The sequence below is a fragment of the Muscardinus avellanarius genome (assembly GCF_963383645.1).
Source record: "Muscardinus avellanarius genome assembly, chromosome: 1".
Classification (NCBI taxonomy): Eukaryota; Metazoa; Chordata; class Mammalia; order Rodentia; family Gliridae; genus Muscardinus; species Muscardinus avellanarius.
Genome location: NC_137786.1, coordinates 212,189,868 through 212,206,444, shown reverse-complemented (window position 1 = coordinate 212,206,444; position 16,577 = coordinate 212,189,868).

Below are 16,577 nucleotides of genomic sequence, written 5' to 3'. Positions count from 1 at the left end.
TCTTTGCTGAGAAACACAGTAAGCCTATGCTAATCTGAGCAAAGTTGTTATAGTTTTCTTCAATGTCAAAACGAATATGAATTTTTTTTTGCGGCCCTGGGAAGGAACCCAGGGACATTTGACCTCCGAGCTACACCCCCTACCCTATTTTTTATTCTTTATTTTGAAACTGGGTCTCACTGAGTTGCAGAGGGCCCCACTAAATAACTGAGTCTGTCCACGAACCGCGATCCTCCTGTTTCAGTCTCCCAAATGCTGGGATTACAAGCGTGCACCACCACGCCTGGCTAAACATGACTTTTTAAGAAAATGGATTTGGGTAAAAGAGATTTCTACTCTGTAACTTCTCACAATTAATTTTAAAGCAATCTTTAAGGAAATTTCTCTTTTTTATTGGTGCATTGTCATACATCTTAATGGGGTAAAAGATGGTAGAGGCATACATGCACAATCATTCATTTAGCCCTTCCCCAATTCCCATCCCCCTCAGTTAGGTCACCTTTTTCTATTTATTAATACTAAAAGATTAAGCAGTTAGGTTCAGACATATTTTGTTATCCAAAGTTTCACATATTAGAGGGTTGGTCCTAATGTGACCATGTTAAGAGAGAAGATGTTTAAGAGGCAGGGTCCTTGGTCAATTACAGCCATGCCCCTTTAAAAGACTGGACCCTACCTTCTCTCTAACTTCCTCTCAGAAGCTGAGAATGCACACTCCTGCATATTCTCTCACCACTGAAATCTACAGACAGGGGATGAAGCCAAGGAAAAGTCCTCCAAAGAACTTGTGCCATGTCATTTGGATACTCAGCCTCCAAAACAATAAGCTAAGTAAACTGTTTTACTTTATAAGTTTGCCTATCTAAGAAATTTCATTAGAGCAACAAAAATCTGATTAATACAACCATCTGGTTACCAAATGCATATTTTGCACAGTTTTTTGATTATGCCTTAAAGATTGCCTTTTAATATCTACTTTGAGATTTTATGTCAAGAATAATAATTACTTATATAAGATCCACTTATTTATCAAATTGCAGCAATATGTCAGGCTTCGTAAAATAGCTCAACAATGTGCTATGCTTTAGGCATTCAATCCAAGACACATCTTAACATGTAAAATAAATTTTGAGTCAAGTTTCTTCCCTGATATGTTCTTTTTATTTTTTGTTTATCCCATGGAATGAAAAAAAAAAAGTTATCCACTGATCATAACATTTGTGAACCTACTCAGTCATAAGTTTCACTACATTATCCACATCTCTAGTAGAATCAGTCTTTTCTGGGAAAGATTGGTACCACAGCAAAAAGCAGAGTCCAGAACAACAACAACAACAACAACAACAACAACAACAACAACAACAATTTTCAATGTAGAATGGGGGTTTCAGACATCATTAAAATTAACAGATTATTTCAGTAGATTAAATAGCTAAAGAATATATGGAAGGGGCAGAAGAAAATTCCATAATGTACATGACTTACATTCAGTAAGGCAAACATGAGAAGGAGGGAGGGTGAAGAGGGGTGGGAAATGGGGAAGGGCTAAATGAGCGATGTGTGCATGTATGTTTCTACCATCTTGTATCCCATTAAAATGTATGACTACAATGCACCAATAAAAATTTTAAAAAGGAATATGTGGTATATACACACAAGGGAGTATCAGCAATAAAGAATAACAAAATTATGCCACATGTAGAAAAATGTAAGAAACTGTAGACTATGATAATGGAAGAAACTGTAGAATATGATATATTAAGTGAAGTAAGCCACAATCAGAAAGACAAGCATCATATATTTTCTCTCATATATGGAAAGCAGAGGGGGTAAATGTCATGAATGTCGAAAGGAGACCATTAGGGTAAAAGAAAAATATTATGGGAAAGGGGAAAAGGGACAATAAAGGCAGATGTAAGGGAATGAAATTGTTCATATATGCATGCATGAACATGTCAAAGAAACCCACCATTCAGCATAATAAATATGCAACAACATAAATTAATTTGTAACCTAACTAATTTAACACCTACACATGTATTTGTTTTCAGAATCTTCTTTTCTTTCCTACTTTCTTTAATTTTTTTCTTTTTCTTTTCCTTTTTTTTTTTTTTTTGGTACTGGGGATGGAACCCAGAAGCTTTCTACCTCCGGGCTATACTCCCAAATTGATTTTATATTTTATTTGGAAATATGGTCTCACTAAGTTTCTGAGAGCCTCACTAAGAAGCTGAGGCTGGCCTCAAGCCTGTGCGATCCCCCTGTCTCAGCTTCCCAAGTACTAGGATTACAAGCATGCACCACCATACCAGGCTCTTTAATGTTTCTAAACTTTGTGGTTGCTCATTTCTATTTAACTCTTATTCATAAAATAACTAAAAATAAAAGCTAATAAGGAAAAGAATGAAGATTCCTCTGTATCTGCTATTTATATTACTTTTTTTATTTCTCTTCTCTTTACTGTACTTCCTCCTGCCATATATGCACACCAGAGATTCTGCTGCTGCCAATGGTCTTGCCATGTTGTTTCAGATGGTTGAAAAGTCTAGAAGTTTTATGTTTCCTGGTATTCACTTATTTAATGTATAATAAAGGACATAAGGAAGGAAGAAAAGAAAGTAGGAAGAAAGGAAGGAGAACAGGAAGGCAGGCTTAAATTTTTTTTTGAATTATAGCTTTGCTTTTCTTCTGTCTACCTTTGCAAATAAAATATCTCCATAGAATTTCTGGTCACAACATTTTTACACCTTTTCCTTGATTATATATTAAGAAAATAATCAGTTTCAATTAAAATATGCCATTACTATGGAAGTAGAAATCACTGTCTAAATAGAAAAAAGAGTATAAAGACATATAAAGGCATAAGTTTTGGAATAAAGAGTAAGCAAAAGAATATGTATGTATCATCTGCATTACATTTTGACAATTCAAAACACCATCATCAAATTTAATGTGAGCTGCCTCATTTGGGGAATTAATAAAACCAATTAAAATGACAATTTATCTTGTCAGAAAATATTTACTACTCATTTGTGTGTTTATGTAAATGATTTAAAATGTAAATGTATATATTTTATAAGAAAATACATATATATGTATATGTAATACAAATACATTCAAAATATACAAACAAATGAATTATTTCTAAGTTGTAAGAGATAAGTTCTTGCCAATGTCTTTTATTTGATTATTTATGTTTAGTAAGCTAGAATAGGCCATTGAAAAATATTTTAGTTGTGCTGAAATATTTTTTCTAATGTACGGGATATTAGAAATTAACATTCTTTTGAAAGATGTATAGCTACTTTAAAGGTAACATTTTAATAATTTGGTTATATATTACAGTATATATTACAAATTTTTATTCAATAACATTAAGCCATTAACAAGTCACTATAGTTTTCCTTTCTCCTCCTCTTGCAAAATTTTGCTATTATTTTTAAGTATTATGATACTTCAGGTGACTTGTTGGCAAGTTAATGTTGCTATTTTGTTTACTTGTATAATTATTAGTTTTTTTACTTGCATCCAGTGCTTGCTCCTTCCTTTGGTTTGTTTGCAAGTCTAAATAACTTCCTTGCATATGCCCTCAAGGACTTCATTCATCTTTGTTTTTCTTGTTACTTTTCTACTCTAGAAAACACCAAGGCTAGTTTAATTTAACTCTACCTCCTCCGAGCCTTTAGTCGAATATGGCAGAAAATAAAGAAAGCGCTGTCTCACTTTCGATGCATGGCCACTATGAACTGCCATTCTGCAGTGTCTATGCTTCACATACTCTTTTTCTTTTTTTGTATGACTCTTTAACATCTCTTTGCTCAAGTCTCCTTTACTCTTCAGTGTTTTTCCAAACTCAGCTGTATTATATTGATATTGTCTTATTATGTTTATGCAATCTGACTCAGTCTAAGGGACAGTTACCAAAAACAAGAAAACAGTCACAAGAGGGAATATTCCAACCCTGACCACCAAAGCTAGCCCCCACATCCTGTGAGCTTCTAAGTCTGGCTATTCCCCAAACCAGGCACTACCCTTCCCTTTCTCTCCTTGATATAAAAATGTTCTTGCTTCTCCCTAGAGCTGTTGCTCTACTGAATGAGAGACTCAGGCAGCCAACCTCATCTATAACAAACTTTCCCTGATTGGACTGGCCTCCAGGATTTCTTGTCTCTTGGTTTGCCCTGATCACTTCACAGATGAATTCTGCTTTGAGTTTTTTATACGAAGTAGAAAATTAACTTTTTGTTTTCCAAAATTTGCCTCTCAAACTGTTTATTAAACACCTTATTATATTCCTACAATATAAAGTATCATATTTGCCACATTCTATATTCTGTCCTATTTTTATTCTGCTACAGATATTCCCTTACATTTTTTAAGAACAATATTTGCACTCCTGCAGCTGTTTTAAATTTTTTGATAATTCTACATGCACAAGATTTTATTAATTTAGGGTAAATATGCCTTTGTTTTCCTTATATCTCTCAAATTTACTTTTTTTTCCTTTTTTTACGCAAGTAGAGATGGGACCCAGGGGCATTCAACCTGCGAGCTACACCCCCAGCCCTATATTTTTCTATTCTTTATGTTTGAAACCAGGTCTCACTGAGTTGCAAAGGGCCTCACTAAGTAGATGAAGCTGTTCTCAAACTGCGATCTTTCTGTATCAGTGTCCCAAATATTGGGATTACAGGCATGTGCCATCATGCCCAGCTTTAAATTTACATTAAATTCCCTTGGATGATGATTTTTCAGATAAAATATGTTCACCCCAACCCACCATTTGGAAGTTTGGAAATTTTGATGTTTACTTATGCAAATTATTTTTATAAAATTAGTATCTTTTAGTACTTCATTTTCCCTTTAGAAATTTTACATACTTTTAAATATGTTAAATGGTTATTTGCCTTTATGTATATTAAGTAGTTATTTTGATTTTTCCAATTCAAGTTTAATTTCAAAAATGTTATTTTTATTGATAAGAATGTTATTATAGAAACAGAAAACAATCAGCAAACACCTTTTAAAAAATAAAAACTAAGTATAATTTATAACCCTTTCCTTTTGGTAAGTCATAAAACACTCTATTTATTTCCTAGAGGAGTACATGCATAGAACTTTATAATGTAGCATTTTAAACTTTTCTGGATGTTTAAGCAAAAACATGTACATTATTACATAATTTATATATACAATCAATTTGAAACTTTCTTGAAAACTTGAAATCGATTTTAATGATATGTGTCACTGTAATTAATTATCTATGGTTGTATGTCATACACTATTTAATTACATATATTAATGATTCTCAACTCTAGATTAATACTCTGAAGATTTTTGTATGATTGGATTCAAATTTTTGTTTTATTTAAAAAAATTTTTTATTGGTGCATTTTAGTTATACATCTCAATGAGATAAAACACATGTGGATACATAAATGCACATATCACTCAATTAGCCCTTACCAGATTCCACCCCATTTCCTCCCCATTCCTCCTTCTGATGCTTGGCTTAGTGATTGACTTTAATGTTTGTTTAAGTGCATCATGTGCTTTAGAGAGTTTCCCCCTTCCCATCCCTTCAGTTATCCCACCTTATTTGCTTCTCTGTAGGATCTCCTTCTTCATCTAGATTTCCTCCTGTTACCCATTTCTCCATAACTTTCGCATATTAGGAAAAGCATCTCATTTTTCCTTTTTTTAATTTAATTTTATTTTTTTTTATTGGTGCACTGTATTCATACATCATAGTGGGATACAAACTTTTGTAGACATACATGCACACATTGCCCAGTCAGCCCCCACCTGATCCCCACCCTATTCTCTCCCCATCCCTCCCTCCCATGCTTGGCTTAGTGTTTGACATCTAGTATTATAGCAATTTATCCAAAATTAAAAACGATAATCTCACATAACAGTTTCATTTGTCTGATACCAAGCTTTTGATGACTTAAAGATAACATTTCAATATTTCTTTTTACTCTCTTTCTCACCAGAGAATATTTTTTTTCTATTTTTTTAGGTGAAACTATCATATATTTATATATTTATTTTTCAGAAAAAAACTCTATCCTAATATGGAATATGGATTTTAGATACCCAAAACGATCTTGAAAAAGAACAAGGCTAGAAGATATATATTTTCTGATTTCAAACCATATAAAGCTACAATAATTGAAAGTGTAGTACTATTCTAAAGGCAGATATATAAACCATTGGAGTTCAATAAAAGCCTAGAGCTAAATTCTTCCCTATATTATCAAGTTATTTTTGACAAGGTTTCCACGAACATTTGGTGGTAGAAATAATAATCTTTTAACTAAATATTGTTGAAACATAATAATTACATGGAAAAGAATAAAGTTGGACCCTTACCTGATCCCATATACAAATATTAACTCAAAATAGATAAAAGACCTAAATATAAATCTTAAGACTATAAACTTTTAGGAGAAAATCTGTGTCATAAAACCTCACAACATTTAAATTGGCAGTGATTTCTTGGATATGATTTCAATGGCACAGACAACAGAAGAGTATACAAACTTACTAAAAAAAAAAAATATTGTATATCCAAAGACAATGTAAACAGAGTTAACAGTTACTAATAGAATGGGATAAAATATTTCCAAATGCTATATCTGAAGGTATATTAATATTCCAACTAGAAATCCTAAAAATTAACAACAATAAAGGCAAACAATAGCATTTAGAGATAGGTAAAATAATAACATAAGTAATGAATCTCCACAGATAATCAATCTTAGTTGACTGTTGGATGGAAACTCTTGATTCTCTGGTTCTGGTGTGTGTTACCTATTTCTTCTTTGTAGTTAATCTCTTTGAGTATTTTCTCTAGTGCTGGTTTTGAAGACATAAATTCCTTCAGTTTCTGTTTGTCATGGAAGCTTCTTATTTCTCCATCTAATTTGATAGAAAGTTTTGCTGGGTAGGAAATTTTTGGCTGGAAGTTGTTTTCTCTCAGAGTTTGGAATATGTTACTTCAAGCCTTTTTGGCTCTCATGACTTGGTTTGGGAAGTCTGGAGTGATTCTCATTGGTTTGCCTCTGAATGTCACTTGGCCCTTTGTTTTTGTTGCCTTTAAGATTCTCTGCTTGGCTTCCACATTAGTCATTTTGACAATTATGTGGCGTGGGGATCCTCTACTCCGATCCTGTCTAAAGGGAGTTCTATAAGTTTCCTGGACCTGTGTATCAACCTCTTGCTCTATGTTTGGAAAATTTTCTGCTATTACTTCCTTGAAGAGATTGTTGATCCCTTTGGTTTCACTTTCTTTTCCCTCCTCTATTCCAATTATTCTTAGGTTAGCTCTCTTAAAATGGGCCCATATTTCTTCAATATTAGATTCCTGCTGTCAGATATTTTTTCCTAGATTAGAAACTATGCGTTCATTTTTGGAATGATCATCTTCTAAGAGCAAGATTCTGTTCTCCATGTGGTCTAATCGGTTGTTTGTGCTTTGAATTGAGGCCTTTACTTCATTAATTGCATCCTTTATCTCTTTTTGGCTCTCTCTGAGTTCTTTTCAAAGCACCTCTATTATTTCTACAGTTATTTTTCTGACTTGATCTTCTAGAAATCTCTGATTTTCTGTTTTATCGGGTTCTGATGTTGTGGGGTTGTGGGCATTCATTGCTCCAGTATTATTCCTCTTTCCCATGATTTCGGAAGTTTGTGCCTTCTCTGGGTTCTTCCCTTGGGTCACTATGACTTCACTTAAGGTGCTCTGGATCTCAAGTCAGTAGTATCTCAGACCCCACTACTCCTTTACTGGGTTGTATCACAGAGTATCCGACCCAGAGAGTCTATAGAGGCTGCTTTAGACTGTGGGGGATGCCAGGTTGCACGTTCTCCTATGGTGTGATATCTCTGCCACCGCCACTCCCCCACTGGGTCAAGTCCCAGGGAGTACAGTAATGGGATTTCTCCTCTGTGACCCGCAATTTGACTCACTGTTCTTGAGTATGCAGATGTAGCTGCACTGGCCTCGCTGAATTCGGTGCTGCTGCCGCCAGTGGCAATATGGCGCCCCTGCTATGCCCTCGGCCGTGAGGCTGGTGTACTTCTTGATTTTGATTTCCACTCTGAATCCCTGCGGCGTGTGCTGAACTCAGTCACTGGGTGCTTTAGATTTTACCTGCGGCGAGAAATCCCACCTGGCTGTTCCGCAGTGGCTCACCTTGGCTTGCTGTAGCCGTCCGGTGAATTTGCCGCTGCCGCTGGCATTATGGCGCTGCTGCCGCGTTCTCGGGCATGAGGCCGGTTATCTCTTCTGTGACTCTGAGCTCTGTTCTCAGTCTGCTTTCTCTCTGCAGCCTGGTGATTTTTTTGTTTCTCTGGTGATGGTGTTTTCTGGCTATGAAAGGCGCTGATTTTGTGGTAATGGAGATTGGTTGTTAGCCGGGCTCTTAAACTCCGCTTTTCTCGGTCGCCATCTTCCCGGAAGTCTCATTTCTCCTTTTAAGTGACTGAATAATCTCACTTAGCATAATGTCCTCCAGTTCCATCCATTTTTATGAAAATGATGTAAATGTGTTTTATTTATGGCTGAGTAAAATTCCATTGTGTACATATCCCACAGTTTTGTAATCCATTCATCTGTTGATGGACATCTTGGCTGGTTCCATAGTTTCGCTATGGTGAATTATGCAGCTATGAACTTAGATACACATGGATTAGTTTGGTACTTTCTTTTTCCTTTCTTTTGGGTAGATACCTAGAAGTTGTATTGCTGGATCAAATGGTAAGTTCGTTCCCATTCTTCTGAGGATCCTCCATACTGTTTTCCAAAGTTGTCGCACTAATTTGCAATCCCACCAATATTGTTTTAGAGTTCCCAATTCTCCACACCCTCGCCAGCATTTGTTGTTGTTTGTGTTTTCAATGATTGCCTTTCAAATTAAACTCTCAAGGCCTCGATCTTCATTCAGGCCACCATAAAGTTTCCAGTGATGTTGTTATACTAAAATACATAAATATGATATTTATATTTATTTATTTTGTGGGTATAGGGATGGAACTCAGTGGAGTCAACCCCGACCTATACCCCCTACCCTATTTTTTATTCTTTATTTTGAAACAGGGTCTCACTAAATTGATATTATATATTGATTATATATATATATATATATACACACACACACACACACACACACACACACACACACACATACATATATATACATATATATATAATTTTCTGGTACTGGGGTTTCTGGAAACCCTTCTATCTCCAGGCTACACTCTGAGACCCATTTCCCATTTTTATACTTTTTTTAAATTTGGAAAGAGATTCTCTTAAGCCAGTACAGCTGGCTTCAAACCTGCACAATCCTGTCTCTGCCTCCGAAGCACGGGGATTACAAGCGTGTGCCACCGCGCCTGGTGATATTATATTTTAAAGAAATATTTAGGTGATTTTAATTCGTACCTAGGATTGGTACACACAAGGATCTATGAGCCATAGTTTCTTCACTAGGTCTCTAATAATGATTTTTTTGGTCCAATTGTGCTAGATTTCGCTACAGCAGCAAATAATCCAAACATTCCCTTGGATCCCTGTTGTATCTTGTTTATTCCTTATGTTACATGTACAGTGAGGAGGTGAGCTTTAGGCTGTAGTTGACACCAAGGCTATTTACAACTATTTAAGTTATCTTTTTTCTAGGTAGATGACACAATTATATTTCTCTACCTTTTAAAACAAGGCACAACTCCTCATGCTGCTTTGGCCAAAGTAAAATGAACTGGTTGGTACCTTTTCAAGTTCTCTTTTCAATTTTCACAGTTACAAGCAAGATAAAAGCTAGTAGCTGCTCCATCAATCAAGTGCTAATATGAGAATTTTAAAACATTAAAGGAGAGTTTTTATTTGGCAAGAGAATATTTTTCACATATAATAAGTAATAGTTTGTGTGTTAAGCCTTAGAGAGAAGGGGGGAATTTTATTATCACAGAAAAATCTAGCCTATTCTGATTCCAAAAGGAGGTCTGCTTATTGGACCTAGACTGAAAACAAATGGCCTATATCACTTAATCTCATATGGCCAAAGAAAACCTAACCCTCAAAGATATTGATCCCATGATGCCTTGGAACATGAAGAAGCCACACATAGTTTGTAAAGTAAATCTAATGACAGCAAGGGCAATCTCATGAGTATAAGCACAGCAAAGGAAGGATCAACACTTGATTTAGCTTCTGATATTAATGTGTTTAATTTTTAATTTGATATGTCATTCAACTATCACCTGGTTATTAGTTGGTGAGAATATATGGCTTTAGTTATTATTATTTTTGAGAAGATACCACTAATTGATATGAAGCTCTACAGAAGTTATATTGCATAGATTCCAACATGAGATTTATATAGATATTACAGTTAAAATATAAGAGAAATAGAAAATTAACATATTTAAGGCCTAGAAAATGTATGCTGAAATCTCAAAGTACAAGTTAATATTTCACAACATTGAATTAAAAGTTTGAGTATTCTGTGTCTATTTCTCCAGCAGTTTCCATCAAATGGAGAAGCTCTAAGGGTAATATGGATAATGTATGTAACACATTAAGTACATTGGATGTTTCTTAGTAAAGTCTTAAGAAATGGTGTCCAATCCCCTGACTCCTTTATTAAATCTCTTAAAACCATAATAAAGTTTATTTACATAAATAGAAGTGTAACTATGGTCTCAGAACTAGTTCAGCATTAGGAGAATATTTAAAGCTTTGTTCTGTATTTCATAAATGGGATGGAAATTAAAGAAAATACAGGATATCATAAGTATAGTAAATTACCTTATCAAGAAAAGGTCAGGCTACATGGTGGGTAGAAGCCATTCTCAATTTGTTTGATTAAATAATTTTATTTACAGGCACAAAGAAGCAAAAGAAAAGGCCGGCTAATATGTGCAAGAGAGAAAAATCAGATTAATCTTTCTCTGGGAACATTTTTATATGTTGCCTATCTTGCCAAAAGGGTAGCATATGTGAGAAGCTCTGATTCAACTTTGTCACAAGAGACTCAGTAGCATATTTGTTAGAAAGCACCTACTGTCCCGCAAATGTTTTAACTGAAAACAAATAAGGACACAGAAGTCAGAAATATTTTTGTTTTATCAGAGAAAATTCCATGAGTTCACCTTTGCCTTTGTGACCTTTTTTTTTTTTTAGTCACTTCAAAAATGTTTACAAAAAATGTAGATCAAAGCCACCAGATGTTTTTTAAAACTAAGCATTCAACTTAAAATTTGCTTAGTTTCTATTTGACCTTACATTTATGAGGCACTTATTTTTTAAATGCATTTAAAGTTACTTCTAAGAGAAAATATAAGGAAAACAACTTTTCACAAATAGCTAAGAAAGTGACACCACTGGAGCTTTACCAAGAAAATAATTTACATGAAAAATAATCAAATTTTAAATAATCTACCACACAGAGTAGGTACTAAAACATATAAGATGATAGTCAATCATGGTTAATAATCATAGTAGTTAACTGAGTGGCTTTGAGTTTCTGTCCTTGATATTACTAATTTTTTTATTTTTGTATTGCTTGAGGAGATATATGGCTTATTTGTTAAATACCATACATCATAAGACTTACAAGAAGAATCAGTGTAATAAGTTGTCTACCAAATTAGTGTTCTATATCTCCACCTGCTGGAAATAAAGAGATGAAATATTATGAACTATAATAAAAATACCAAATCAAAGGACACATGAGATCATATAGTGAAATTCTATTTTTAGAGATAAAAGTTATAGTGAGAAAGTAAATCATAATCATGGACTTAATGCATAAAGGTCAGTGGCAAGGGAAGTAAGATAAGTATGAAGACAAAATAGACAAGTAAAACTGCTGCTCAACGTAAAAAGGACTATTAAGTAGCTGATTATAAATGTTTTATGGGTAGAAATTGAAATAATGGCTTGATGACCAAAAAGATGTAACAAGTCTTTCTTCCTCTGCAGTAGAATATTTGGATTAGAAAAGTTCTGCGCTATTCAGGTGGCTGCGACTGGAGGTTCAAGGTTCGTGGAAAGCCTCAGGTACTTAGTGAAACACTTCACTACTCAGTGAGACTGTTTCAAAAATAAAAAGAAAAAAAATAGGACTGAGAGTGTAGCTCAAAGTTAGAAGCCCCTGGCTTCCATCCCTAGCAGCTACAGTTTTGTTGGAAAAAAAAATAATCAATGACTTAGATTATATTTGAGAGAATAATAGGAACAGGTGATTTGGCTCAATTTTACATTACATGGAGAAAAGTTAACTGAATTTAAACTAAACATGTAATTAAATAGTTATTTATATGTAAAAATATTGGGGGCAGTTTTAAGAAGAAAATTTATAGCCCTGAGTGTCCATTTAAGAAATACAGAGAAACATAAAATAACCTATTGGCACACCTAAAATCCTTCAAAAAACAGGAACTGGCTAATCCCAAAGCCAGTAGAAGGCAGGAAATAATTAAAATTAGAGCAAAAAATTGATGAAATAGCAACATCAAAAAAAAAATACAAAAAAAAAACAACAAAACAAAATCTGGTATTTGAAGAGATTAACAAATTTGACAAACTTTTATTCAACTTGAAAAGAAGAATTAATGCAAATTAAGAAAATAAACAATAAAAATGAGATATGACCACAGGTAATGGAGAAACCCATAGGATCATCAGAAAATACTTTGAAAATTTATACTCCAATAAAATGAAAAACATAGAAGAAATTGACAGATTACTAGATATACACAACCTACCTAAATTAAATTAAGATAATGAAGAAAATCTAAACTTACCAATACCAAGCAGAGATAGGAACAACAACAACAACAAAAACCTTTTATCAAAAAAAAAAAAAAAAAGTTCAGAGGCCAGGCATGGTGGTGCAGGCTTGTAATCCCCATCCTTAGGAGGCTGAGACAGGAGGATTGTGCAGGTTCGAAGCCAGTCTCAGCTACTTAGTGAGGATCTCAGCAATTTAATGAGACCCTGTTTCCAAATAAAATATGAAATGGGTCTGGGAGTATAGCATGGAGATAGAAAGCCTCTGGGTTCCACCCCCAGTACCACCAAAAAAAAAAAAAAAAGTTCAGGTCCAAATGGATTCCTAGTTAAAGTCTACAAAATCTTTTAGTATAACTAAATCCAACCTTTTTCACAAAATATTTCATGAAATAGAAAACAATGCAATCATTCCAAACTTTTTCCATGAGGCCAGTATTACCTTAATACCAAAATCTAATAAAAAGACCTCAAGAAAATGACTGAACCTGATGAGCATAGATGAAAAAATTCTAAACCAAATACTAGTGATATGCATTCAAAACTATGTGAATAAAATTGTACACCATGACCAAGTTGTTTTTATTCCAGGGATACAAGACTGGTTCAACATATGCAAATGTCATTCACCACATAAATAGAACTGAGAAAAAAATTTTCTCATCTCAACAGATTCTCATTTGACAAAATCTAACACTCATTTATGTTAAAAAAAATAAAGAAAATTTAAATAGAAGGAACATACCTTAATGTTATTAAGTTAATATACAAACAAAACCAAAGCCAACATTTTACTGATAACCATACTTACTGGTAACATATGATACATATAAATATATATGCATATATATTTTTAGTACTGAGCATATTTTTTTTTTTGCAGTACCAGGGGCATTCTACTTCCAAGATAAACCCCCAGTTCTATATTTTATTCTTTGTTTTGAACCAGGGCCTCACTAAATAGCTGGGGCTAGCTGTGAACTCCAATATGCCTGTCTCAGTTTCCCTTGTACTGTGATTAAAAGTGTGCGCCCCAAAGGCTGGCTCAGATATTTACATTATGAACCACACATATGTTCTTTCTTTGTTGAAACTGATAGTAAATAATATGCAAGTTTCAACATATGTGATATACGGCATTATATTATGAGCATAGACATAGCCTTGCTCAAATTGTATTAGATAAAATAACAAAATATTTATTTTCTTTCATATAGACCACTAAAATGAACTGAAGAACTTTGTGAATTATAATTATTTGAAGGCCAAATTCCTAAGAAAGGCATTTTATGTGCTTATTTTATTATTATTGCTATTTTTTTATTTTATTTTTTTGTGGTACTGGGAATAGAACCCAGGGCATTCTACCCCTGAGCCATATCCCCAGCCCTATTTTTTATTCTTTATTTTGAAACAGTGTCTCACCGAGTTGCAAAGGGCTTAAGTAGCTGAGGCTGGCTACAAACCACAAACCTCCTGTCTCAGCCTTCCAAATGCTGGGATTATAAGCATGGGCTACCACGCCCAGCTGTGTTGTTGATTTTTACAGTAATATTATATTATTATGTCTTCTCAGAAAAGCAAAACAAACAAATAAACACCTGTCTTCTCCCTAACTTGTCATCATAAAAGTCTCATGTGTTGAATCAAAACACTTCAGTTTTAGTTTGATATCTGTATATTTATCAGCTAATATTTATCCTGGATAATGGTATCAAAAAAGATAACTCTAACTACACTTACTGGTAATGTATGATATATGAATATACTTCCCCATGAGTGGTATTGATTCACTAGAATTTAGCAATAAATTGGAAGATAGCATTACAATCTCATGAGAGAAATTCTAGATCTATTTTGGAAGCTGGCTGAAATCTGAAACACATAAAAACTGTCCAGAGATTGAAAGGAATGGGAAGTCAGCATCCATAGTTAACTACGCATTGTAGGTTTCAGTGAAATATGTTAGATGAAAACAAAGCACAGAATCAAAATCTGGGATGAGAGAAAGAAATTTACAAAACTGGGAAATTGAGTTTCAAGAGACATTATCATAACAAATGAGGAGGTATATGGAAAAATGGATCAGCCAGGCCTATCCATCCCCACCTGTAGTCCTAGCACTTGGGAAGCTGAGAAAGGAGGATCACAAGGTTGCCACCCAGCCTCAATAACGTAGGTCGTGTTTCAAAATAAGTAAGTAAGTAAGTAAGTAAGTAAGTAAGTAAACAAATTAATTAATTAATTAATTAATTAGGGTTGGGGATGCAGTTAATGGCAGAATACCTGTGTTCAGTCCCCAGTACACACACACACACACACACACACACACACACACACACACACACACCACATTCAACACACACACAAAAAGACAAGGATCAAGATACTAGGTGAGAATACAAGTAAAAAACTTGACCTTAATATATAACTTTAGGAGAGGAGAGTCAATAGTTTATCAAAGTTACACACAAATAAAAAGAGTTTCTATTATGTCTTCTTTCTAAGATCAGGATTGGATTCTAGAGTTTTGCACTTAAAGATATCCTTAGGTAGTGATCACTATAGGAGTTATGTCTTGTCTTCTTTATCTGTGTGTGTCTAAGATTCCAGATCATCATTTTGTACATAGTAGATATTCAACAAATTTACAGCGCATGGATATTAAAGAGTTTATGGCAAATGCAGTGATTGACTTTTACTGTGAGCCCTCAGAAAAAAACAGGGAAATGAATCAGTAAGTTTGAAGAATGTCTCTAAATAATAACTACCAAAATATTTATGAAAAATAAAACAAAATAATCAGTAGCTGAAAGGGGGAAATTATGTACACGGCATAATCAAGTCAAGAAAACGATGAGGAATACTCACCAAGTGCTTTGTAAATATATGGTCCTATTATTCTGAACCTCATTATGATATGTAACTATAATACACCAAAAAAAGTATACTGCAAATGAAAGTAAAGGCACCATCTGGCAAAAAAAAAAAAAAAAAGTTACTATCCCATTGCCTTGATAACGTTGATAAGAACATATCAATACAAAATCTATTTAAAGGGCAGAGACAGTAAGGGGGGCAGTTTTCACTTTCAGCCTTTCAGTAAGCCATTTTTATTTTCTCTCCTTTCTCTTTCCTACTTATCGTCTAATAAAGATTTGTTGAAACTGCTAAAAAATAACAAAAACAAAATAAGTACAACGTCTTCATTTTGCATTTCTCAAAGAAGGGAAGATGGTGAGGACAACTGGACTTTTTAAATAATGTGTTGGCATAATAAATAAATTATACCTTTTAATCAAACTAAACTCTTATTCACAAGAGGATAACATTTGAATTTGCATGATAGAAAACGGAAGCTTTTGCGATTAGGGTACTTGCCCATGGTCCCAGTTTCAGTGGTTGACGCAGATATTTCATTCAGATCTCTCTGATTCCATAATTCTCATCAGAATTTACTAATGTGGAAAAACAGATCTGAAGTTCCAATCAAACTTGTGGGGATGGTGCCATTTGAAATATGTAGGCTCCATCTCCCTAGGAAGAATCGTGTTTCCTGCTGCTAAATGCTGATTCTGTGTAATATACGAATGCCGTTTCATCAAAATGCTTTGTTCCAGAAAAAGTCAGTCTCTCATTAGCAATCTGGAAAACAAGCTGTGGATATAGTATGCCTCAAAAGCAAAATAAAATTACACTTCACATAGATATGCTTTTTTGAGCAATGTAGAAGAATAGTAGAAGGACAAAGTTGAATATAATTGAAAATATCAGT